Raw genomic sequence first — 27,882 nt, 5'->3', positions numbered from 1 at the left:
AGTAGTTTGGTATTGCAAATGTATTAACCACAGGTTTACACCACACATGCAAAAACAAATTAGAATGAGGGAAATACAGACACATTTTCTCATAGGGGATAGAAGTTTATGCTGACTATAGTACAAATATAAATTTTATTCCATTTGTGTAACCTTTGGTATATTAATGAAGTCCTGTTCCTGTGTACAACGTATGGTTCACTGTCAGATAATTTAACACTAAGAAAATCTGCCTTGAATAAATTAGAATATATTTGCAAATTAATTGGTTAATTAGACTTTAGACATCTCTTGGGGACAGGAGAGAAACAGATGTGTGCAAAAGCCATGCAGATAGTTGGGGAATGAGTGTTTCTTGCAGAGTTTATCACCCAGTTTTGTGAAAAACAGCCTTCCGCTGGTGCCAGAGTTTAAAAAACTCTGCTTTAAATACAAAACATAGGAACTGCATTTTCATGGTGCTGCTAATTGTTTTTGGGACACACAGAGAACAGTTTGGGCATGTTGTCCAAATGACTGCACTGTAGAATAAGCAAAGCACCATGCAAGTCCCTTCTTTCTTAATTATGTCTAAAAGCATCCACAAAGCCACGTGGAACCACTTTGAGTTTAAACACTTTCAGATTAGAAGAATGCTGCCATCTGATTCTGTAGAAGTTAGGCAACTGGTATTAAGAAACAAGTCTAGGATGGATCCCAAGATTTAGCAGAACAGTCCCCAATGAAGGAAAACCTACGAAGACAGATTCTGTTCTCAGCTACATGGACGTAAATCCAGAGTAATTATTTCACACCAGTGTAGCTGAGACCAGAATCTTCCCAACAGCATCCAGCTGCTCCCATAATTTACCCACAGAAAAGTACTTGGAAGGGAAACATACCTTCTCACATGCAGGAGTATCTACCATCCTTCTTTGAGTGATAGTCCCTATTGTATTCCACTTCAGGTTACACATATGCCCGCAGGGGTGCTGGAACAATTTCTATAGTGGGAATGCTGTAAACCCTGTATATTATTGAAACCTCTTCAAGCCAGGCAGTGCAGTAAAGTCCCCAGCATGCCTAGTTCCAGCACCTCTGTATGCTCAAAGCCAGCGAATTTTAAAGCAGTGTCCATTGCTCCATGCATAGACCCTGGTTCACCTCATGCCTCTGACTGAGGGGAAAAGGGGGTGGGGGGGACGGGACTGATCACCTGTACAGTTCCCTCTCACTTGTACATGGTCTGGGTCGTAACATTTCATGTCCAAAGTTTCGGCTTGGTTCTATAAGAGTCATCTAGTTTGTAAATATTTAAACAATTTTAATAGTTTTTAATGATTAGCATTAGATTCGTCTGCTGAGGGGACTCTTCATTCCTTCATCCCCCTCCTCCTCACTCCTACCCTGTTTTGGTACTAGATTATGCCCAGGGCTCCGGGCTTCAAACTCTACACTTCCTGTCCATGATTCTTCTCAGTCAGTGACAAGCACCAGCACTGCCTGTACTGCCTTGGGGAAAACTCACATTGCAGCGAGGTGCAGTATCTGCTGATTGTTCTCTAGCTTTACCCAAGAAGAGCAGGAACTTTGTCTCTGCAAATACCTCACAGCAGGAGTCATAGAATCACAGAATATCAAGGTTGGAAGGGACCTCAGGAGGTCATCTAGTCCAACCCCCTGCTCAAAGCAGGACCAATCCCCAACTATTTTTTTGCCCCAGATCCCTGAATGGCCTCCTCAAGGATTGGGTTTAGCAGGCCAGTTGGCAACCGTTCACACATGGCCCATCAGAGTAATCCGCGAGACATTTTGTTTATGTTGACCGTCCACAAGCATGGCCCCCAGCAGCTCCCAATGGCCGTGGTTCGCCGTTCCTGGCCAATGGAAGCTGCGGGAAGGGGCAGCCAGCTGCGGCCTGCCCCTTGCCGCAGCTCCCGGTGGCCAGCAACGGCAAACCGCGGCCACTGGGAGCTGCAGGGGGCTGTCCCCGTGGATGGTCAGTGTAAACAAAATGTCTCGTGGCCCATCAGCGGATTACCCTGATGGACAACGTGCCTAAGGTTGCAACCTCTGCCTCACAGAGAAGGCCATGAGGCTCCAATTGGACATAGGCCAAGCAACCTCCCCGTACATCATCTTAATTCAGCAAAGTGTGTGCCTCCTGCTGCAAAGTCTCACTCTAGTGCAGGAGAATCTACTCACACTAACCCCCACAGCAGGGTCTTGTCCGGAAGCTAGGAAGTACTCTCATAAGCATGAGACTAAGTCTTCTCAGTCAGACTCAGCTGTAAGCAAGTCCAACAGTGCAGTCTGAGGGCTTACTATGTCTTAAGTCCTAGAGGCACGACAAGAAAGCCCCTAAGCATGGGGATCCATCAATACTAGACTGTGTTCCATCACTACCATCATCCCAGCTCCTCCCAAATCCTGTCATCACCAGTGAAGTCTGATCACTGCTAATTTTGGATGCCACCTTCCTTGCCAGTTCTGATGGCTCGGACAAGCAGGACCCCTCTCATACTGGGGGAGATCTGAATCTGCTGCTGCCCCACATGACATTTTCGCTCTTCAGGATCCAGAATCCCCTCCTCCATCAGGCCCCTTCATTTCCAGAGAGATAATATCACTTCCAAGAGAATCACCTATCCCATACACAGAATACATCTCCTCACCACTGGAACCAGAATCAGCCTTCTCCTCACTGGGACGTTCTGAGCCATCCAGTGAACCTCTTCCCTTATTCTCTGCATCCTCCACCACCCAAAAGACCTACTCTGGTTTGTGACCAACCTTCACCTCATCTAACTTAGAGCCGCTGGCACCCCATGCCATGGGGGCCGCCATGACTACCTATCAGCCTCTGCTACTGTCCATATTGGTGGTCTTTGGATCAGTACCTGCAGAGTAGATTTGATCCACTAGGGAGTTACCCCCTTGCCTTCCCTCTAAGGGGACACTCAGATCTGCCCCCGGATCTGACAGAAGAGGGTGACTGTTATGCTCCAGATCTTGTGGTTCCACCAGAACCAGCAAAATTGCCATTGTCATCTCTGAATGAAGCTGTGACATCTACATTCCCTCTACCTCTCTCTCTCCTAATAACTCTCTCTCCTGATGACCTTCTCAGCAGAGTTGCTGGAGCGTTTTGGATTCCTTTTGAGGAGGTCCAAGACTCCCTGCACAAACTCTTTGACATCCTGCACGCTTCCAGACCCAGAAAAATAGTTCTGTCCATTAATGAAGCCATCCTGGAGCCAGCCACGACAATTTGGCACATCTCTGCCACCAGTGCTCCCACCCTTAAAGGGATATACAAACATTATTATGAGCTGGGCAAGGGTGTAGATTTTTTTTTTCACTCTACCTCCCAATTCACTGGTAGCCACTGCTTCTGAAAGGGCTAGACAGCAACATACCTGGTCTGCTGCTGCTGACAAAGAGGGCGTACACCTGGATCAAATGGGAAGAAAGGCTAACTCATCATCCAGCCTCAAGTTCAGGATAGCCAATTATCAGGCACTTGTGGCTAAATATGATTTCCTGAACTATGCCAAGTTTGTGGAGTTTACTAACAGCCTTTCGCAGCAGGACAGTGCTTGCTTTCAAGCTCTGATAGCTGAAGGCAAACTGAAAGTCAGGGCCGCCCTCCAATCTGCAGTCGATGTCACTGATATCTCCTCTAGAGCTATGGCTACTGCCATCGTCATGCTCAGGAAGTCATGACTCCATGCGTCAGAGTTCCCTAAAGAGGTCCAGAATACCACTGCTGACCTTCCCTTTGATAAATTGCACCTCTTCAGTTAGAAGACAGATGAGTACCTCCATACCCTGAAGGCTTCCAGGGCTGCCCGCTGCTTGCTGGGGATATACACGCCTGCCTCGCCCATCAGTCAAATGTAGATGTATGGCTCAGTAGTTTTTCCATCGGAAACCCCGTGGACTACTACATAAGCCCACTTCCCTACGCCCTCTGTAGCAGACTTGGCATTTCAAACTGAGCCTCTGGCTTGATGTTATTTTTGATGGGAGCATGAGAGCCATGAAACACTAAGCCCAACGCCTCCCAATCTCCACACACCACTTGGGGGTTGTCTAGCACTCTTTTTTAACACTTGGAGTGCAATAATAATGGACAAGTGGGTGCTGAACATCATCCAGTCTGGCTGTATTACAGAGTTTGCATTCTTACCTCCTCCAAAGCCCCTCTCCCTGTCCCCCTGATTAGGAGACCACTCTCATGAGAGTGTTCTCAAACAAGAGGTGAACTCCTTATTTCAGTGAGGAGTGACAGAACACATCCCTGCTCAATATCAAGGGAGAGGGTTTTACTTAACTACTTTTGATATCCAAACAGAAGAATGGTTGGATATCAATATTTGACCTTTGCCATCCCAACTGCTTCATTCGCAAATTCAGATTTCACATAGTCACATTGGCAGCAATAATTCCATCTTTAGAAAAAAGGCATGTGGTTCATAGCTCTTGATATGAATGACACCTACTTTCACATAGACAATCATCCCACCCCTAGATGCTTTCTCAGATTCATGGTAGGATCCAACCATTTTCAGTACAGTGTACTCCCCTTCAGAATAGCAACCACCCTCCAGAGTCTTTGCCAAGATATCCTTGGTAGTAGCGGCCCATGTCAGACATCGTGGTCTCCTTGTCTTCCCTTACCTCAACGACTGTCTTCTTGTTGCTAAGTCCCTCCAGGAAGCCTGTGTCAACTTCCATGATGCTCTTCACCGGGAGTCAGCATAAACATTTAAACATCTGTTCTCTCCCATACAATCTCTGGACTTCATTGGGGGCGACCTTCAGTTCTATCATCACAAGAGTGTACCTGCCCAAGAACGGGTTCCAGACCATAAATAATATCATAGTTCACATCACAAGCAACCCTCAAGTACAGGTCAAGACATGTCTGTCTCTCCTAGGTCATATTGCCCTATGCACCTATGTCACCCCGTTCACAAGACTCTGCCTTCAACCTTGGCTGCAGTCAGTGTGCTCCCCAAGCCATCATTCTGTGAACCTCATGGTGACAGTTCCAGCCAAGGTACAGTCTTCCCTGCTGTGATGGACAAATCCTCATAGCTGTATATGGGCGTCCCCTTTCTCCCTTCCTCTACAGACAGGATCATTATTATGGACACATCCCTATTAGGTTGGGAAGCCCACATGAACAGCAACACAGCACAAGTTGCCTGGACATGTTGAGAGTCCAGGATACACATCAATATCCTGGAGTTGCCAGCAATCTGGAACGCATATGAGTCCTTTCTTCTGCACTCACAATGTCCTTATAATGTCAAACAACCTACAACTGTCTTCTACATCAACTAGCAGGGAGAGCAAGATCCACCTCCCTGTGTGCAGAAGCAGTGAGCCTTTGGAACTGGTGTATCAGCAATCAAATCATGCTATTGGCAGTCTATCTTCCGGGGAAGCAAAATGTGCTTGCAGATTCCCTCAACAGACATTTCGCAATCCACCATGAGTGGGAGCACCACAGTTCGATACAGTGCAATATTTTCACTCTATCGAGGACCTCAACCAGGGATCTGTTCTCCTCTCAAGCAAGCAGGGCATTCCCTGCACCATGTATTGCTCCAGGTTACCACTCCCAAGGCAACAGTCCGCTTCTTTCGTGGTCAGACTAGTTCAACTATGCCTTCCCTCCACTCCTGCTTTTGCCACATGTTGTATGAAAAATCCACCAGGCCAGAACATGAGTAATCCTGATCACCCCCTTTCGGCCTATGCAGTTCTGGTTTCCCAACCTCCTACGCATGTCGTCCTGACCACCAGTCATCCTCCCAGCATTCCCTGAGCTCTTGACCAAGTGGAACGGCAAGATCAAGCACCCCAATCTGCGTCCACGCCACTTCAGGGGTTGGTATTTGGATGGGCATCATCTTTAGAACTTTCATGCTCTACAGGCCAACTAGGCCTCCTCTCTAATAGTAGAAAGGACTCTACTAGAAAATGTTATCTATCTAAATGGAAGGACTTCTCCTCTTGGGCATACCAAAGAGGCATTCTCCCAGAGACAATAGCTATCCTTTCATCGTGGACTATATCCTATATTTTAAGACATCAGGTTTGGCCATCAGCTCTGTGTCCAAGGATTACTCAGTCTTCGAACATCTACTGACAATAGATTCTGGACAGGCCTAATAAGAACCTTCCCACCTACTCAGAAGCCTGCTCCCCAGAGGAACCTGAACCTTTTTCTCTCAGTACTCACAAGGCCCCCCTTTCAGCCCTTTAAGCTACTTGTTCTATGTGCCCCCTTTCCAGGAAGGTTGCCTTCCTTGTAACCATCACCTCAGTGAGAAGAGCTGGTGAATTTGGAGTGATGATAACAGATCCTCCGCACACTATATTCCATAAGGATACACACAAAATTCACCCCTAAAGTAGTTTCACCTTAACCAATCCATTCACTTATCTGTGTTCTTCTCAAAACCACATGTTTCTGCAGAGGAAGAAAGAGTCCACACCCAAGACTACTTGTCACTATAGCAGAAAGAGAGTCAGAGGCACACCATCTCCGCCGAGAGAATCTCCAAATGGATATCTGGTTGCATTCTGCTCTGCTATCAGCTTTCGAACCTCCTCTCCCTCCACCCCTGGCTTAAAAGCTCATTCCACCAGAGTGCAAGCAACAGCTATGGCACTTCTTCAAGAGGTACCCCTTCTGGACACACAAGGCTCCATTTACACATTGGTAAGACATTATGCCCTGGTGCAGAACCCTTCTGCTGATGCATCCTTCGGGAGAGCGGTACTCAGCTCAGCCCTACCATCTACATCCTCACAGCCTCCTCCTACTTGCATACTCCTTGTCAATCACTCACAGTGGAATACAATAGAGACCATCACTTGAAGAAAAGGAGGAGGTTACTTACCTATAGCTGGAGGTTCTTCAAGATGTATGATCGCTATATGTATTCCACTATCTGCTCTCCTTCCCCTCTGCTTTGGATTTTATCTGATTCACAGTAGAGAAGGAACTGGAGAGGCATTCGGCCCAGCCCACAGTTTTATCCCCTCAGTCAGAGGCATGGGGTTGAGCCAGGACACACATGCAAACCCATGGACACTGCTTGCAAATTCTCAGGTTCTGGGGCACATGGTGCACCTCCATAACCCACAGTGGAATACAGATAGGACCACATATCTTAATGAGCATTTCACATATAATTTTTATACAGCCATTAATTTGGTTTTTTTCTCTATTCTGGGACTTGGAAAGATATGCACAATAATTACCACCTACTGGTTATTAAAAGTAATTAGAAATCCATACACTCAAAATAGGGTGTATGTATTCATTAGTGACCTAGACACCTTCCAAAAAATTGTCTTGATTAATCTCTGGTTGGCAGTCCAGGAATTTAAATTTTAAGAATTAGAATGGCTCTGAAAATGGGCAAGAAAGGATTTTCAGCTTAAATACAATGTGATGGCTAAGTGCAATTCTGGCTGTTCTAACCAGCTGTGCTGCACTTAGAGATGAGATGAAGACATGTATATCCATTTTGTATTCAGGCTAAAATAATCTTGCAGATTAGGCCAAAATCACAAGACTACTATGCTCAATACCCTTATTGGAAAGTTTAGAATAAACTTAGATGGTGGACAAGTTACCCTCACCCCTCCTTTAATTTTTTACCAAGATTCTATTCTCTGCTATACTGAGAACCTTTTGGCAAAATATTGTGATTAAAAACCATGTTTTTAAATGCCATCAGACAAGCAAGAGTCCATTTATATGTGTCATTGATCATTTTACAAACAATACTGCAGGCTGAGCTCAGACCTGATCCTCTGCTTGTTGTTTGGGTTTGTTACACAAACGTCAGAAACAAAAGTACTTTTCCTTGCTTTCGTAACCTCTAGCCGGAGCCAAAAACACAACATTGCTGGGAAGAAATTTTGTGTAATGTTCTTTGTTTGACCTTCATACTCTTTTATAAACAGAAGATGGAACTGTGTAACAATCAGATATTTTTCTTGTTGCTGGTGATGTCTGAAAATTATGGACAGATTTCTCAAACTTAGATGCCTGAAGCTTGCCATTAAATTCATATGATAGCTGACCCTGATACAGGGTGTCACTCTGGCTATTATGGAGTGCCAGTCCCCTCTAGATCTTTGGCAGTGAGCTTTGTACCATGAGCAACAGGGTGTCTCTCTGCTGGTTCTCAGCTTTTCTGTCCCAGCTCCCCAAGCAGCCTGGCCTTTCCTCTGCAGCCAACTCCTGGGCCGTTGCCTCCAGCATGTTGTTCCTGCTCCCCCACAGCATCTGGTTGCCTCTGACATCAGGGCTTTCTTCCTTTTCCTGTAGTGATTTTGGCAGTCTTTGCTATCTGGATGTTGAGCTGTTCTCAAACTGAGGCTGTTTTAACTGGTCCTATCTATCACACACATTACTGTTGGGGTAGCAATATGCCATGGCACTCAATGTGCCTTGGATTTCCGTGTTTTAGGGCCCAACCTTATACATGTTTGCACACATGGCAAACATGCATGTGAGTATTTAGTCCCATTGGAATACTTGCATGTATATAGGTAAGCATGTGCATAAGTGTTTGCCAGTTCAAGGTAGCTGGTCTGTCCATCCAGTATCTTTGAAGAGCACTACATATAACCAGTTATAGAGGATAAAGAATTAAATGCACAGGAGATGCACACTAATATTCTCTATGGCATGCTTATTACCGCAATAGTTGGATAACAGTGTCTAAATACCAGTGTATTTGAGCAAAGTAAAGCTCCCCCTGTTGTTTTTTGGGGGGGAAAACTTGGGGGGAGAGATGGAGGGAAAAGGTTAACATTACCACTCATCTGTCATAACCTCTCTACAGGGCTTTTGTCAAAAGGCTCATTCAAGAAATATTTGCTAAGAGTTTTGACAGTCAGGAGTAGACCATCATGGTAATGCTGGGACAGGCTGCAGGTTCATGTGTCACTTTACAGGGGCACTTTAAATGTTGAAGAATTCCCACTGAAACTGGAGCTGAAAGATCTCCCATGAATTTCTTGGGAATATGCTGACAAAATAGTTGCGTCCATAAGAATGTCATTGAGAAGAATATTATTGAAATATACCAATCCTGTCAGGTCAGGGAGGGACGACAAGGTAGGAAAAGCAGCAAGGGAGGGCAGGGTTAATGGAATACTTGCTGGCTCCAGTCCTTTCTAATTTTAGCACACTTGGGAGATATCTGTGGAGCCGTCAGTTAGCTAGATATCCAGATGTGAGGGAAGATAGTAACTCCATTGCCTCTACATCTGGCTGGTTCAGTGCCAAAGATGTCTTTATTTGACAAAGCTAGAAAACCTGACACTGAACAAGGTATAAGAGAAAACAATCTCTTGTAAAATGTGATAGAAAGAGGTAAGACCTTCTTTCCCCTTTAAAGCACAGGTAAACTGTCTCTCAGCCTCTCTCCTCTCCCATACCAACATATTAATGTACGTGGAGAAAATAGTTTTAGGAAGAACTACTCCGTGCAAAAGGTAATAAATCCCCTGAAGATATTACTTGTAAATTACAGTGCCACAGTATCTTTCAGTGAGAAAATTGGCTGCATTTTTAGCCAAGGATCGGAAATATCTAAGAGGCAGGGGGAAGGAAGAGAATAGAATACTGTACATAAGGAAATCTTGTGAAGCCTATCGATTTTTGTGCTGGTCCCTAGATTTCCTAACTTGTCCCTTCTATTTTCACACATCAGCCAATGACTCCAGGAGCGATTTAGTTAATCCATGAAAAATGCATTTAGCATCATGATCCTACACAGTGACTTATAGATATATAAGAAGATAGATCTCTTCCCAAGAGTTCACAATCTAATTCAATGAAGTATTCATGATAAAAGATCAGGGAGTGGGTTTTTAGATTCTGAACCGTTTGTAGAATATTTTCAGAAAACATGCTGATATTGGAAGCATTTATAGAAAATGCAAAGCAATCTCACTTAAAAAAAAAAAACTATTTTAATAGTTTACAGCCAGAAGGAACCATGAGATCATCTACTCTGACCTCCTATATTAAATTTAACCCTTTTTACCTCTGTATTGAGCCCTCTTGTTTGGCTAAAGAATGTCTTCCAGAAAGACATCCAGCCTTGATCAGAAGACGTGAAGAGATGTCCACCACTTTCCTTGGTAGTTTGTCACAGTGGTTAATCACCCTCACGGGTTTTATTTTAAGGTTTTTTTTTCTCCTAATTTGAATTTGTCTGGCTTCAGCTTCCACCCATTGGTTCTGGCCTTTCTCCTCTGGATTAAAAAGCCTTTTAGTACCTTTTATTCCCTCTCCCTATGAAGCTACTTATATATTATAATCCAGTCACCTCTCTTTTTTTTTTTTTAAATAAAATAGATTGTTTTTCAGGTCTTTCACTGTAGACATGTCCTCCAGCCCGTGAATCATTTTTGTGGCTTTTTTCTGCATCCTCTCCAATTTTTCAGCATCTCTTAAAAATGTGGCCACCAGAACTGGATGCAGTATTCCAGTATCTATCTCACCAATGCTGCAGACAGAGGGAAAAGCATCTCCTTACTCCTACTCACTGTTCCTCTGTTTATACATCGAAGGTTGGCCCTTTTTGCCACAGCATTGCACTGGGAGAGCTCATGTTGAGTTGCTTGTCTACTGTGACCCCTAAATAATTTTCTAAGTCACTGCTTACCAGAATACAGTCCTGTTTCAGACATTAAGTATTACCACAGATTTTGGTTTACTCAATTTTATGGTCTCTTAAGCTGTATGTAGAATGCAACTGTGTTACGTGAGGCCATTCAGAAAAACTGCACCTCTTTAGCCTCAGATATCCGCAAAAACTGCTGACATGCCTGAAGTGTGAGATGAAGAGCTGCAGTAGGAAGAGCCTCTATCAGAAGCCATCTGGAATCTGGGAGAGTAGACTCAGGGAGAACATCTGTTTGAAACTTTGTGGAGATAGCTGGCAGTCTAATTTACTGCCCCTGAGGGAAATGGTATACAAACCCCAGACTCAGCTAGGAATTCTACAGTGTGTACACAAACCAGCACAGAGTGATAGTGTTATTGGTTATAAAGATATATGAAACTGAAGTTATCCTGTACAAGAGCCTCATTTACAGATTTCTTCATACATAAAACACAGACCTCCGTTGTTCTCACCATTGGAATTTTTTTTTAAAAAAAGCATAATAGTGGGTTATATTTAATACACTGGAGGACATTTGAAAATAATGTGACTATGTAACAGATTCCCCCTTACCAGGTTGCATTTTATCTTCAATCTGTACAATACTGTCCTCCCACCTACAGTCAGTGTTTTTAGACTTCTGTTCATGAGGGAAAGTGGCTCCTTCCTCTTACTGGCATTTAACATCTATCAGTTATTCCAGCTCATGGTGAGTCCAGGGGCTGCTAGCCCTTAGTGTAATCTGATAATCGTTAAGATCTCAAACTGTTCTTTATGGAATTTTATTCAGCCCTTTACAAAACACATCTGATCGTGTTTCTCCTTAGATCTGTGCATGTGCATTGAATGTCTTCTGTTTTCTGTACAGTTTAAATTGTCACCCAGCCAGTGAGACACCTTCTTCCACTAGCTTCTACTGGGAAATGCAGGAGGTGGAGCATAGAGAAAATAAAGATGTCTCTCCAGGTGACTCCAGGTCTTCTCTGTGAATTATCCAGTGGAAGGCTATGGGAAATGTGTAACCATAACCAATAGCAGTTCTGCACCAATGTGTCCTATGGAGGCTCAGAACATAGGAATGGGTTCTTAGGAAGAATTGCTGTGTGAGTGTGCTCCACCTACTGGTTGAATTGCATAATTGAAGAGATACATGGAAGAGTTCTTATTAATGTAACTCCACGGTTAATACAGGTTGTTCTGCTGTCCACAAGAGTAAAAGATAGGGGAGAGTGTACAGTTGATCTGATGTCTGCTCCTTACTAAATTTACTTGCTGAACGTGAGGTATAAAATCTCTAGTGATTAAAGATTGATCAGGGCTTGAGACTCGTTCCTCCAAAAGAAAGAGTCCTTTCTTGTCTGTGCAATCCAATAAATAATTCCGAGACAACAGAATTTGTTGGTTTCTCTAAATAATAATAATAATAATTATTATTATTATTATTATTATTTTAAAATGACAAACTGGTCCCTTTGTTGATAAATGTTTTATGTCCTCGCTCCTATGCCTGAATAGCTTACATAAATAATGCATTAGCATGCAAAACAGACGTAGCATGTTCAAGCAGACATTGCCCAGCAGGACAGGAATGCTAAAAGGTTAAGGCTCGATTCTGCGAGCTACTGAGCATCTTGAGCTCTAACAGAAGCCTGTGGAGATTGAGAGCACCTTCAGCGTGCTGCTAATGGTCCTGACACTGTGATGAGGCGTTGGGGATGCAGGCATTTGCTGTTAGCAGGCATATTGTTTCATGTGGACTCTGCAATCATAATGTCAGCCTAGGATCTGAAAATCCAGCTGTGGTTTCTTTGACTCATGCATCATCATCACCAGTAATAAAGTTCTGCAGACCAAATGCTGCTGTCCGCTATGCCTGTGCAGCCCTATTGACTTTAATGGAGTTGCACAGGTGTAACTTAAGGCACGAGTTGAAAACCATGGGGTTGAAGGCACATCCCTGCAAATGGAACTAACGCCTGGTCTACACTGGGGGTAGGAGGAATCAATCTAAGTTATACAACTTCAGCTACGTGAATAACGTTGCTGAAGTCGACATACTTAGATCGACTTACATTGGTGTCTTCACCACAGTGAGTCGATTGCTGCCTCTCCTCCATCGACTCCGCCTGTGCCTCTTGTGGCGATGGAGTACAGGAGTCAACAGGAGACCCCTGCTGGATCGATCTCTGCCTGCCGATCCGGAGGGGAGTATAAACATGCTACCCTTAGATAACTGTTGATGATGCGTGAGCACAAGAGAATCCATCTCAATCTCCCAAGGCTGTGTGTGCTGAGGGGAAATAATAGTAAAAACTTAACTTTTATTTTTTACTAAGATCAGCCAATATGACTGACCACACACAGGGAGCCAACCTGCTGAGAAAGAAGGTGCTGTTTTTAAAACATCACTGCTCAGAGCACAACTGCACTTTAAACTCTCCGTGAGATGGCTTGATCCACATTGATGTTAACTGAACTGAGCACTGGAGTACCCAGCTTCTGTTGCAAAGGGCCTGAGCAACATATTTATTTTTCATAATTTTCCCAACTTAAACCATTTCTCACTTTCTCCCTTTATAGAATAACCCCAGGGGAGCGTAAATAGGAGATTAATTTCTTAACTGAATCTTTCATCCCTCCACAGCTCACATTGATTTGTGCTGAAGGTGACCCTCATAAAGTTCAGAAGATAAGCATCCAACGTTAGGGATGCTTCTCCACACTAGAGTGGGCTCCAAATCAGTAAAGTCTTGAACAATCCACATTGTTTGGAAGCTGACTCCATGGCCAGATTTTGTAAGTGGCATTTTATAATGAGCTGAATCCAAACACTTGCATACTTTACACCAAATTTCAAAATCAGGACTCCTGGATTCTATCCTTCCCTGCCACTGGTTTGTTATGTGATCCTGGATGAGTCACTGAGATCAACATCTTGAAATGTGGCTTTTGCTTCTGGGTGCTCAATGTCAGACGCCTAGAGGCTTATATGTAGGAGTGCTGAATTCCTGTACCTCTCATTGAAATCAGTGGGAACTGTGGAAATAAGACTCTAGAGGAGAGATTTTTCTAAAATCTTAGCAATGGCCTAACTCTGGCCTTCCATCTCAGGCAGTGGGAGTTGACTTCACTGGGAACAGAGTCAATCCATTGCTGAGCACTTTTGACAGTACCCCATGGGGTAAATTCCTGGCCCCATTGAGGTAAATGGGAAAACTCCTATTTGACTGTAATGGGGCCTAGATTTACCCTAAATATGTAAAACTAGGCACTCAAAAATTAAGAATAGTAAAGTTATAGGCCTCTTTTGAAAATGTGGGTCTTAGCCTCTCTGCAAGGCAGCTTCCCCATCTGTAAAATGGGAATTATAATCACCTTTTTATGAAGTGTTTTGCGGTCCTGAGATGGCCATCGTTGTATATGATTTATATTTCTCATGTGTTCATGAATATCTGTAGTTGTTCTAGTGTTCAAGCTCATGAAGGCTGAGCTGCAGCTCTTTTTTAGGTTTTAAGGGTACAGATAAGTCACATATATTTAGTTCAGGGTAAAAGTACCGTATAAAGAGCTCCATGATTTTTTAACTACTTTTTTTATCTAAGAAGGGCCACATGTTGGGTCTGTAAACCTTGACAACATCTAGCTCTGCCAATAATTTCTGTACAATGTCCATTTAAAAAATACCCCAAAGAAATCTAGTCATTCATAAAAAGCATTCCTGCATAATCAGCATTATATGTGGTGTTTGCTTTCCATTTTTAGAGACTGTGTTTGGAGAAATATAACTTTTTTTAAAATGCCAATGAATCATTTGTGTCCAGCATCCTTCCTGGAAAAATTCTGTAGCACTGAGTAGAAACCTATAACCCTGCCAAATAATTTTCGATCTATTCTGTACAGAACTCAATAGGATGGTTCAAAACATCAGTAGAAAGGCTTACATCCTCTATTAAACTCAAAAAATGTTTACTTTCTATAGCGCCCTGTTGAAGTTCAGATCTTGCAACTGCCTCATGCTTGAAGACCCTGTGCCCCAGTAGGACTTCATGTGGATCCAGTTGCTTGAATTTCTACAGAATCTACTAACTTCATCCCTCATTTTAACGTGTACGATTTTTCAGTGTAACCACTTCCCTTTCTCTAGCCAGTTAAAGTATCCAGTTACCGCTAGTTATCAAAGCATGCAACTTTTGAAATGTTAATCCCCAGCAACATAGGCCTTGTATGTTTTTACACCAAATTTTCAGTGCAAGGCTATTTTTTAAAAATAATAATAATAATAATAATAATAATAATAATAATAATAATTAATAATAAAGAAAGATTTGGGGGTTTCCACCAAATGATCATCAACTTGAATACTAGCAGGAGTTGACATAGTAGAGATCTCACAATAATATCTTTATTTCTCTCTGCTCTTAAGTTTTTCAAGTATGTCCTGTAATCTGGAAATTAGAATAGGCTGCAGATGAATTAAAGCTTGTTTCTTTGTTCTGAAAATGCATTATGGATTTTCCTTTGTTTGGGTCTTTAATCTAAACGAATGCTTTAATAACTGAAATTCTATTGGTAGCTTTTAAAGTTGGGGAAGAAATCAATCGGGAGGATTTAACTTGCATCAGAAAGATATTGCAAAGGGCTTTGTAGGTGGAGTTTGGGAGCTTTGCAGAGATCATTACTGGGACCTGATACGGATGACATGGCATATGTGTTTGACACTCCATTTTTGCTTCACTAGAAGCAGGAGGTTAAGTCTCTAACAGAGCCAGTTGGAGAAGATGTACAATATCAAGTGCCCCATTTTTCGAAGTTAGTTATCAGCTCTACTTTTGCTGCATCTGTGGAACAGAGTATCAGCAGTATCAAATGCTAGTGATCGCATCTCATGTTAACTCTGTATTTTATTGGGCAAAGTACTAAGGAACATGGTTTAGTGGTTAGACCAGGGCTTGGGAGACTTGGATTTCATTCCAGGCTCTGTATTTGACTTGGTGAACAACTACTCCAAGAAGATGAGGCTTTGTTACCTCACAGAGGGGTTGAGTCTTTATATATAAAAGTTTTAAAAGCGTTTTGTGATCTTCAGAGGATGGGAGGTGCCATAGCAAAGTATACTTAATTATTATCCGAAAGCATGCTATAGGAAACTTTACTGCCCTGATGTGCTATGTCCTAGATAATCTAAGAGGTCATTCTCATCTTTAATCTCTAAGAGTCTGTAACGCTGTCAGACTTTGGCCCTCATGCATTTCAGGAGACTAGAATATTTAAGGATTTGGAAATGGATGTGATCATGTACTTCAGAGGGGAAAGAGTTAAGCCAACGAGTACTTCTCAAAACCCCACCCAAACAATGTATGCATATATGTAATGCATCCAAAAAAAGTACTTGCCCACTGTGCCAGGATGTGTAGTACTCACTGTACATCTGTGAACATTTGTGTTTGTTAGTGAGATGAAAAAACTTCTGTAGTCTTCATCCATGGACTTTTCTGATTCCTCCTTGTTGTTTGTATTGATTACTTCAGTAGTGTTGGTTTGAAACCTAAAACCCGACATAGAGGTCTCCCTACGGGATGGGGAGAATCACAGTATTTATTGATATATATATATATGTATATACACACACCACCAACAGGAAGAGCTAATGACTTTGTTTTAAAAGTGGCTTTTAAGACAGTAAATTAATGGGTTGTTCTTAATTGGCCATAATGCTATCTAAAGAGACACCCTGATGAAGTTTGACTCTCACATTGCAGCACTGATAGAGTAGAACCTATCTGGAGTATTAGTCAACATCTTTAAACACTAAAAGCTGCTGGCCAGAGAGCAACTACTGTTCTAGAAAAAGAGTAATAATCTAGGGTCACATGACTTTATAAGCCAATTAGTTTCTGTGTGGCAGTTCAAAAGATGTGCATGTTGTACACATGTGATATAGATTTATGATACAGACAGTGCTTGTATGTTTAGTCAAAATGTCCTGTGCTGTGAAATCATTAAAATGTATTTTATTTAATAGAACATACTATTACTTTAATGGTTTCTGTATCAAAGTATTTTTATGTATAACATGGCACTGAATAGAGTGCAACTATATAGCCATAAAGGCTATAAAAATGATTTAAAATGCCTTAGTTAGTGTCCATCTTAACTGTAAAATGGCCTTGATATTGTTATAGTGGATTCCAAATTACTTTTCAGTTTCTCTTTTATAGTGATCTTTCATTTTATGGGGGAGACGATGGTAGTTTGTACATGGTTAGGCATAAATATGATAGAAAATGTTTTCACCTTGAAATTAGTTGTTCAAAGATTCTTAAGCTTTGTTTCCCATGTCAGGTGTAGAAGAGAGTTTTACAGCATTTGTCAGATCCACCTTGCCTGTGTAGAGTTCAACGGCTCTTAGTAGCCATAGCTCTGCAGAAAATGCAGTATCTTCATGTACGCTACTACTGCTACACAAATACTGTGGCATATTTTGGAAGCTTGCAGCTAGGGTACTATGGCTGGCTGGTTCAATGTTAATGAACCAGACTGAATGAAATACTCCAAAGGCTGCCTTTCGGCACTTGGCAAGAAAATCCTTTTTATGTTAGTTTCAAGGTCGTCAGATATCATTATAGCCGTGTATTAAAAATTTCAAAGAAAGGAGGCAGTGTGTTTGATTTATAGAATAATTATCTAGCTTTAGCTCTAACTTGGCTTTGGCAGTGGTTTTGCAGGCACTTGAAAATTAAATCCATTTTTTATGGCACTATAAGGTATTGTCTCACAGCAAATGATAATTAAACACCTGTGAAATCAATTAGCCCTTTAAGCGGGGGGAAAAAAAGTTTTTTCCATTTGTGTTTCTGCACCTTCAAACTTTTTCTAATTCCAAAACCAGCACTTGTGGAGAGGGAAATAAACTGTCAACCAATAGCATGTTAACTTTCAATAAAATCATCCCTAAATGTTGCTCAGCCTTAATCCTGGTGCACGCAGTTTGTGGTAAAGGCACTCTTCCAACTCGGATGCATTAGTCTTTAGAGCTCACTGTTAGGCAACTCTCTGTCTGACACACAGCTGAGCTGTCAGGTTTTCTACAAAGGAAGTTATTCACTTTGTGTTTTCAATGCCAAGTTTTACTTGACAGTTTACTTAAAAGCCAAGATGCCTTAATGGAAACCAAGCAACAAGGCAGTCCATGTGACAGAAAGAATGGTTTTTTCCTTCAGAATATCTAGCCAGTAGTTCAGAGCCACCTGTATTAAGAATTCATATGCTGAAAACTGACTGATTAGTTAAGACCTGAAACTTAAGACACTGGAAAACTAGGAAGCACTTTGCTATTTAGCCCTATGGTGTCATGTGTGTTTAATAACTCTCTTTGTAACACTTTAACTGATCCAGATGCGCCTTCTGGAAGATGCAGTGTGCTTCTACGAACGTAAGAACATAAGAACGGCCGTACTAGGTCAGACCAAAGGTCCATCTAGCCCAGTATCTGTCTACCAACAGAGGCCAATGCCAAGTGCCCCAGAGGGAGTGAAGCTAACAGGCAATGATCAAGTGATCTCTCTCCTTCCATCCATTTCCATCCTCTGATGAACAGAGGCTAGGGACACCATTCTTTACCCTTCCTGGATAATAGCCATTTATGGACTTAGCCACCATGAATTTATCCATTTCCCTTTTAAACATTGTTATAGTCCCAGCCTTCACAACCTCCTCAGGTAAGGAGTTCCACAAGTTGACTGTGCGCTGTGTGAAGAAGAACTTCCTTTTATTTGTTTTAAACCTGCTACCTATTAATTTCATTTGGTGACCCCTAGTTCTTGTATTATGAGAATAAGTAAATAACTTTTCCTTATCCACTTTTTCCACATCACTCATGATTTTATATACCTCTATCATATCCCCCCTTAGTCTCCTCTTTTCCATGGGGTTTACAGATTCAGGAAAGAAGCAGTGGACGTATTTGGATTGTATGCCATGGCAATTTTTGGCGTGCAAAGGAAAAGGCAGCACTAGTCCCATGTGACACCCTCAACGATATTTGCTCATTACTGCCACAACAGAAAGCTTTCTGCCAACGATAAGCTCCTGCATCCTCCAGAAGATTTATTAAGTGGGGTGCTTTTAAAATGTATACAGCTGGGCAAAGCCCTCTCATGTTTGTCTTGGGTTCTGCTCCTTCGCTTTCAAATAAACTTTCCAGGTAGAATTTAGAGATGGATTTTACAACTGTGCACTAAATAATCTGGGATGAAGACTGGATTGTGTAGTAGGCAGCTACAGTAGTAGGTATCAGGACTCCTGAGTTCTGTCTTGAACTCTGCCAGACCTGTTGTGTGATATGGAGCAGGTAATTGTGCATCTCTGTTTTTCCATCTGTAAAATGGAGATGATGATGATGCATCATAGGAATGTTCTCAGGCTTACATAATTATTTGTATAGGGCTATGTGATTCATGGTTGAAAGGGGCTTTGTAAGTATAAAGTAGTATTATATATGATTAAATTGACTCCGTTCCCTGAAAGAGCCCAGCTTTGAGAAAGGGGTGGGAGTGACTGGAAAGAACTAAATTTAAGAGTAAAAAAAAAATTTTAAATGTGGTACTAGTAATTAATAGTGAAAATGGTTCCCAGGGTAGTTTATAATCTCTTAAATGTAGTGACAAGGGGAAATAGTTAAGCTCTAAGAAAGAATGCATGGCATGGCTGATTAGTCGCTGCAGAGCCTCTGCAGACCGCTCATACTGGTTGGGATAATGGTGAACGAGGAATTCCAAGCAGCTGTCTAATCCAAGTGCTGATTGACAAGGTCGGTACATCAAAAAAAAGCAGCGTGTTGGATCAAGAAGTTAAAATTGTCAGACCATTCTGCTGAGCAGCATTTTTCGTTCTGATAATTGCCTGCATGGTGTTCTAGTGTTTACACCTGCATGATAGATGGGGCCATGCATGTTTTCTCAGCTATGGGTGGTAGCAGGGAGGGGATATTTCAATTAGAGTGTGAATAAATTAGGATTGATTATAAATAGGACTATTTGTTTGTACTGCCTAAAAAGGTATTAGCTGTGAACATGGTGTACTTAATCATTGTGGAAGGGAGCTGGAAAGTTAATAAAACACGCTGCAGATCCTTACGGAGGAATGTGAGCCTTGGGTTAAATCTTTAGTTTTTTGTTTTAAAAACTCAGCCAACAATTTAAAGGCACATACACTCTGTATGTTAAATGTTTTTAGTGGAGCAGTCTAAGCCATGCACAAAATTGGCAGTAATAAGTTACTTTCATATGAAAGTGAAAAGTGAAGGAGCACACAAATGTGAACATCAAATCATAGAGCCCTCAGATCCAGTTCCTCGGTTATGGAATTCCTTTCCATCAAAAACTGGGTGCACCCTGGAAATAAATGTGTAGAGCAAAATGGAAAACTCCTCTCTTTATGAACATTTCCTACATTTTCAGTCCCTGGAGATTAACTGACAGTACTGAGCTAACAATCAGCAACAGAAATCATGTAACACCTAAATAACAGTAATAACTAAAAAACTGCCCACCCACACGATAGCCACTTCATGCAAGGGAGAATACAAGGCAACTCTTTAAGTTTGATTTGTGGAATTTTTGTTGGCACTGTGATGAGTAAAACATTGCTAGCTGGATAAATACAAAGTACCTAGATACACAAATGAATCAGAGGGTGCCCCCAATAAAACAAGAGCTGGGACGTCAGTGTTATACGGACCACAGTGGTACAAAGTAAAACAAACACGTAACCCAACACTTCCCAGGATCTTCACACAGTACTGACTAATGGGGGTTCTTCTACAGTTCTGAAAACAGGTGAACCTGCACATTGCTAGGAAAAAGCCTGTCTCAATGGATCTCTTCTAAGTAGTTAATATATAAATATACACATACACTCTACCCATACATTACTGCAATTAAAGTGAGAGGCCTCTCCCATAGATAAGCATTTTTGTCCTATGAAAGCATCAAACTACCAGCCAATCCAAATATTACTTAATCAGGTCATCTTGAAGTTAATGCAAAAATCCCACTTAGAGTATATGTTAACTGTAAGCTTTATATAATAAACTTAACTCATCCTTTTATAGCAGTAGTTCTCAATCAGGGGTCTGAGGCCCCTTGGGGAGCAGTGAGCAAGTTTCAGGGGGTACATCAAGCAGGGCTGGCATTAAACTTGCTGGGGCCCAGGGCTGAAGCAAAAGCCTGAGCAACTTAGCTTCACAGGGTCCCCTGTGGCATGGGCCCCAAGCAACTGCCCTGCTTGCTACACTCTGGCCCTGGCTATTATGTGCAGAAAAAACAGTTGTTGTAGCACAGGTGGGCCATGGAGTTTTTAGAGCATGCGGGGAGGAGGGCTCAAAAAGGAAAAGGTTGAGAACCCCTGCTTTCTTGCCTACACAGACAAACACATACTGGTTCATTTAAATGGGGCCCAGAGTGTACCTGGGTTGGCACAGGGAATTCATCCCAACTTATCAGAAAATATAACTTGTCTGCATATCCAGTGAGTGGTCATGTTATGATATTGTCCGGTATCGAAATGTACATCTGAGAAGGGAAAAGCTAAACTAGCTATGTGAATCTTACATCTGAGGTTAACATTTCAAAATGTAACATGGCATTGGTTAAACATAAATATAGCAGCACCTGTGTTTGTGTATTTTTTTCCTTTCTTTAATTTTTTGTTAAATTTGACCTGAATAAAACAGATGCAAAAATCAGTCCTCATCTCTCCCAACATTAACTTCCTACCTCTTCCAGGACTTTTTCGAGAATTCAGCCAACTCATTATGTGTTGAATTCCTTCAGCTCGCCCCCCTCACCTCCATTTGTGTGTCTTTCTTCATACAATGAACTCCTCAACACACATCTGCATTGGGGAAACAATACTTTAGAGCATTATTTTCTTCATGGAAGAAATCTGTTGGACCAAGAGTGGAAGTCCACATGCTTGGAGTATTAGCACTTGGACTCTCAGTGGAGTAGCGTTAGGAAGGAACGCCATAGACCTCAATGGAACTACAGTATGGTAATTTACACCCACTGAGAATCTGCCCTCCTGGTTTGTGGAGACCCGAGTTCAATTCCTGATCTGCCATAGTCATCCTGTGTGTCCTGAAGCAAGTTGTGACAGATGGACAATGTCCTGTAATATCCTGAACAAACTAAATGGAATTAAGATAAACTTTGTTAATCCTTATTGAATTAGGGTTAATACCTTTGGTGTACATTGTATTAAAAATGCAATTGTGTATGTGGTTGTTGCGGCATTGTATGTACCTTCTCTTATAATGGGGGGGTGCTAATGTGGTTCCTCCGTTTATCAACCTTTTGAAGCCATCGCCAGCAAGGTACACATATACTAGTTCAAACTGGATTCTCCAGGGACCAACAGGCAAAGAAAGAGTTTTTTAGATAAATAGTCTGGTATTCAACTGGCTCCTGGCTTTTTTCTGAGCTAGTGAACAGACAGGACCCCTGGTCATGGAGGGCCCCATTCTTTAGGAATAGGATTGGGCGGACTTGGCCAGCTGAGGCTCTGTAAGACTGGGTACTTGTTTTGAGCTGAAGCTGTGATGAACTTGTAACCACAAGGAATTCTCTTGGGTGGAGGGTTGAAGGAAAGCTCCTTCCAGAGCCCATGTTAGAGTTGGGATGATGTGTTGTAAGCTTATTAAAGTACGCTTGCTTAGAAAGAGCTGTGTGCTACCTTATAACGGTAGCAATTACACCCGTTAACTCTCTGAAGAGAAAGCAAGCAGGTGTCCTTGGGCAACCTATCTTTGCTTGGGAGAACATAGCGAAGGCAGGGAACTTGTTCAGCCAGAAGGAAGAGAGAGAGAATCCTAGAAGATTATGGTTGGAAGAGGTCATCTAGTCCAACCCATTGCTTAAAGCAGGACCAACACCAACTAAATCATCCCAGCCAGGACTTTGTCAAGCTGGGCCTTAAAAACCTGTAAGGATGGAGATTCCACCACCTTCCTAGGTAACCCATTCCAGTGCTTCACCACCCTCCTAGTGAAATAGTTTTTCTAATATCCAACCTAGACCTCCCCCACTGCAACTTGAGACAATTGCTCCTTGTTTTGTCATCTGCCTCCACTGAGAACAGCTGAGCTCCATCCGCTTTGGAACCCCCTTTCAGGTAGTTGAAGATTGCTATCAAATCCCCCCTCACTCTTCTCTTCTGCAAACTAAATAATCCCAGTTCCCTCTGCCTCTTCTCATAAATCATTTTCGTTGTCCTCTGCTGGACTCTCTCTAATTTATCCATCCTTTCTGTAGTGGGGAAGCCAAGAACTGGATGCAATACTCCACGTGTTGCCTCACCAGTGCCAAATAGAGGGGAATAATTACATCGCTCGATCTGCTGGTAATGCTCCGACTAATGCAGCCCAATATGCCGTTAGCCTTCTTGACAAGAAGGGCACACTGTTGACTTATATCCAACTTCTCATCCACTGTAATCCCCAGGTCCTTTTCTGCAGAACTGCTACTTAGCCAGTCGGTCCCTAGCCTGTAGCAGTGCATAGGATTCTTCCGTCCTAAGTGCAGAACTGTGCACTTGTCCTTGTTGAACCTCATCAGATTTCTTTTGGCCCAATCCTCCAATTTGTCTGGGTCACTCTGGACCCTATCCCTACCCTCCAGCATATCTACTTCTCCTCCCATCTTAGTATCATCTGCGAATTTGCTGAGGGTGCAATCCATCCCATCATCGAGATCATTAATGAAGATGTTGAATAAAACCAGCCCCAAGACCGACCCCTGTGGCACTCTGCTGGATACTGGCTGCCAACTAGACATCAAGCCATTGATCACTACCCATTGAACCCAAAAATCTAGCCAGCTTTCTGTCCACCTTATAGTCCATTCATCCAATCCATACTTTTTTAACTTGCTGGCAAGAAAGCTATGGGAGACCGTATCAAAAGTTTTGCTAAAATCAAGGCATATCACTTCCACTGCTTTCCCCATATCCACTGAGCCAGAATTAACAGAAGTTTCCAGATCATAGGCCCTGATTCTCATGGGGGACTTCAATCACCCTGACATCTGCTGAGAGAGCATACAGCAGTGCACTTACATCCAGGAAGTTTCTGGAGAGTGTTGGGGACAACTTCCTGGTGGAAGTGCTGGAGGAACCAACTAGGGGTCATGCTTCTCTTGACCTGCTGCTCACAAACAGGGAAGAATTGGTAGGGAAAGTAGAAGTGGGTGGCAATCTGAGCAGCAGTGATCATTATGGTCGAGTTCAGGATCCTGACAAAAAGAAGAAAGGAGAGCAGCAGAATACGGATCTTGGACTTCAGAAAAGCAGACGTTGACTTCCTCAGGGAACTGATGGGCAAGATCTCCTGGGACGCCAGTACGAGGGGGAAAGGAGTCCAGGAGAGCTGGCTGTATTTTAAAGAAGCCTTATCGAGAGTGCAGGAACAAACCATCCCAATGTGCAGAATGAATAGCAAATATGGCAGGTGACCAGCTTGGTTTAACAGAAAAGTCTTTGGGAAGCTTAAACTCAAAAAGGAAGCTTACAAGAAGTGTAAACTTGGACAGATGACTAGGGAGATGACTAGGAAACTTGGACAGATGACTAGGACAGATGTAGGTCTCCACCATCAGAGTTGAGAGCCAGGGGAGCCAGAAGTCTGAGAGTGGGAAAATACGGGGAAAATACAGATGCAGTTGCCCTAAACTGTGATGCGAGTCACTTAGGGCTTATCTACATGGTGGGACAATGACTTCTACAGGGGCATGATTGCTAAAGTGCACTAATGTGTTGCTTGTCAATTAGTCGATGTAGACCTTGCTAGTGTGCACTAAAGGTTCCCTAATGTGCTTTAACAAAGTACTGTTTCAGACAGCACTACCTTATAGTGCAACAGCAGGATCTACATGTTTCAATTAAGGTACAACATGTTCGTGCCTTTCAGAAATCACAAAACTATAGGGTGCATTACCTCACTGTGTAGACAAGTCTGTCTCTGCCTCAGTTCCCTATCTTTAAAATACGGATAATAGTTCTTCTCTACCTCACAGGGGTGATGTGAGGATGAGTACGTTAAAGATTATGAGGCATTCGCATATTATGGTAATAGGACCATAGTAATATCTAGCTAGATCAGTGATACTCAGACCTCAGTGGTTCAGGAGCCAAATTAGCAATCAACATTACCCAAAAGAGCCACAGTAGTTTGAATTCATTGTTTCATTTACTATACTATATATAATTATTCTCACAGCAAAATGACTGACCAAGTATTCTACAATTTGTTAATGACATAGTGAAAGCCTCCTGATTGGTTAATAACTTAGATTGGTTAATAATTAAATAACACAGTGTTTTAATATCACGTGCTGCAAAGAGCTGCAGATGACACATTCAAGAGCCACTTTTCGCTCCTGAGACTCAGTCTGAGTATCATTGAGCGAGACAGCCCTTAGTGTACTGGCCGTGGGACTGACTGACATTCTAACACCTCTTTTCCATCTCCAATTTCTATCATTCCATCTTTCAGACGAAGGAGGAATTTACAGTCCCAGTACTGCAAGCACAGATGTGTATGCGTCACTTTAAGCATATGAGTAGTCACGTTGACTTTAATGTGACTGTTCACAAGCTTAAAATTAAGCATGTGAGTGCTTTCAGTTGTGGCCTCTGAGATTCTCAGGTGATAAAATGCTACTTCATCTCCTCCCCAACTAGGTGAAAGAATACTTTTCCCTCCCCTGCTAAACAACATTTTAAATCCTGTGCAGGGTTTAACTTTTCTACCATGTCTCATAGAAAAGAGAGGTCTATGTAAGTGTCTGAAACTTAAGTCCTTTTGTTTTTCTGTCACTCCTCAGCTCCACCCTCTGCAGTGGAAATTTTTTGACACCTGTTGTTTTGTAGTCTGTTCTATGGCTAGGTGTTTGAGTTTTTGCTGTGTAAGAGACAATGACTCAGAGTCCATATCATGCAGAAAGGGACCTGGCGAAAGGGTTCTGCTGACATAATCACCTCACAGTTTAAAATAGTTTCAGAAGACCAAGAAGTGTGTTTGTCACAGTTCCTGCTAAGCACATTCTCGGTGCTCGCTGGTGGTCATATTCATATATTAATTCTTTTGTGGTTATTGTTACTGCTGGTTTTATTCCCTTTCAGTTTCTGAACCTGCATTTCTAGCAATACTTTGCAGTTAACCAGAAGCTTTTTGTTCATCTATAAACTGTAGGTAAATTTACCTTATTATAGCACTTTCGTGACTCATGTTTTCTTCAGAAGTACATAACAGCAAGAAGAAAAATAATACATGAAATGATCTCTGCTGTAGTCCACAGATAAGCACTACTTTTATATAGGGGACTTCTAAAACATTCATCGTGTAATGGTGTCTCAGATTTTCAAATATACTTGTGTGTGATCTCTACATAGATACCGTGTGTGTGTCCTGTATTATGTACAATTTTGTTAAAAGATATTGGGCTGCAGTTTGCATTCAGTGAAATTTGTGTATCTACATTGTCTTCAACATTTCACGGGAATAAATGAAGGCAAAATTTGATTCACTATGTCTGAGGATTTCAAAGAAATACATTCTTAATCCCAGACTGTTATCTGATGTGGATTAAATTCGAAATCATTCCTTTCCTGCTGCTATAAAGGACCATATTGAGTCACCTTAGAACACTGAAATTGAAATACAAGTGAAATTTAGTCATGAAAAGAAACTCTAGTGCAATTCATTAACTGTAGAATGAATCTTATTGATGGGTATGTTACTGTACAGTGGTTCTGCCGATGTTACATTTGTGGAGTATTCCTTGAAGTGGATGGAGATACATCCATGAAGGTTAGGATAAGGTCTGTGTGTATATGCCCTGGTTGTTCATGAGCTGAGCAGTTAATTACAGGGGAGATGATAAAAAGCACAAATGGCATCTATTGACTTGGAAATGGGAATCTAACTCCTCTTTGCGCCTTTGAAAATCTTCTCCCATATCAACTAATCAGTTATAAAAAAGGTGCACAGTGTGAAAATTGCTGGCTTCTTGAGGCCTCTCCTCACTTTCACTGTTCTCATTTCCTTCTCTATTTTCTGTTCTGATTTTCAAGCTGACATTTTGTGTGCTTGTTGCAGTCCAGAGTATGAACAGGATTTTAAAGTTTTAGCTAGCTAATGATGGGGACAAATGAGTGAAGTATTCCACCCTACAGGAGATTCTGTTTTGGGTATTTATTAAACTTTCCTGTCGTACAATATATATTGACAGTGATGAGTGTTAGACCTCTCACCATGTGAAAAATGAACATTTTAAATATTCAGCTTTTTTATTCCAGCTTCCTAACAGTTTCCTCCACGTGCTGCATCACTGCAGGCTGTTGAGCTGGGACTTAGTTGCCAATCAATATTCTGTGTTGAGAAAAAGAAATTACTGCCACTCAGTGGGAAAATATATAACCAAACTCGCGAGCTGTTTAAAAAAAACATCCACTTTGAAGTCTGTTTTGTAGTTTTAATTAATGCAACATGAGTTTTTATTTTACTCTCAATGGAGATAATCTTAATCCATTCACAGCGACCTTTTCTTGTGCAATTAGCTATAGAATGCTTGTTTAAGCAAATGGGCCTTCGGAAGATCTCTTCCTAATGACAGGGTTTATAATTGAAAATTGGCTTACTCCCATCTGCCTGCCCTGTGTGAGAATATAAAAATAGATCTGGATATATATATAATATATATATACACACGCACACATACATATATACAATCTTCTATCTATATACATACAAAAAAAATTCAGTGCCTGCAGGCCATGATTAAATTAGATTATTAGAATTAGAAAATGTTACTGTCAATGTAGCTACTGTCAAAGTAGCACCTGTTTCCAGAGTGCTTGTAACTCTTGAGAAATGAGGGGTATTTAATCTTGATCCTTTTGTCTCAGACCCAGCAGACTGCAGGGTCAGTGCCATTTACAGTTCCATAGGTTTCCATTAATACAGAAGTACAGTTAGCTAATAACTGGCTTGAAATTGTTAGGATTTGATGTGTGTTTTTGGTAAATGGTTTTGAAGTGATTGATGGAATTGGAACAAAAACAGTAGTATCTAGCTTCAGGCTTTAATTTTGAGGATCAGAAGTCACTGGAGCTCTATGGTTAATTATCAAAA

At 41.8% G+C, this 27,882-nt stretch overlaps 1 protein-coding gene across 1 annotated transcript in view; it reads left to right on the top strand.

Moving 5' to 3' along the window:
* Positions 1-27,882, top strand: part of EXT1 (exostosin glycosyltransferase 1) — a 270,085-nt gene that overhangs the window by 208,318 nt on the left and 33,885 nt on the right. The gene's annotated exons all lie outside the window — the stretch shown is intronic.

Source organism: Gopherus evgoodei, chromosome 2 (assembly GCF_007399415.2).
Source record: "Gopherus evgoodei ecotype Sinaloan lineage chromosome 2, rGopEvg1_v1.p, whole genome shotgun sequence".
NCBI lineage: Eukaryota > Metazoa > Chordata > Testudines > Testudinidae > Gopherus > Gopherus evgoodei.
The sequence above is the reverse complement of the archived record's forward strand: the minus strand, read 5'-3'. Positions and strand labels throughout refer to the sequence as shown.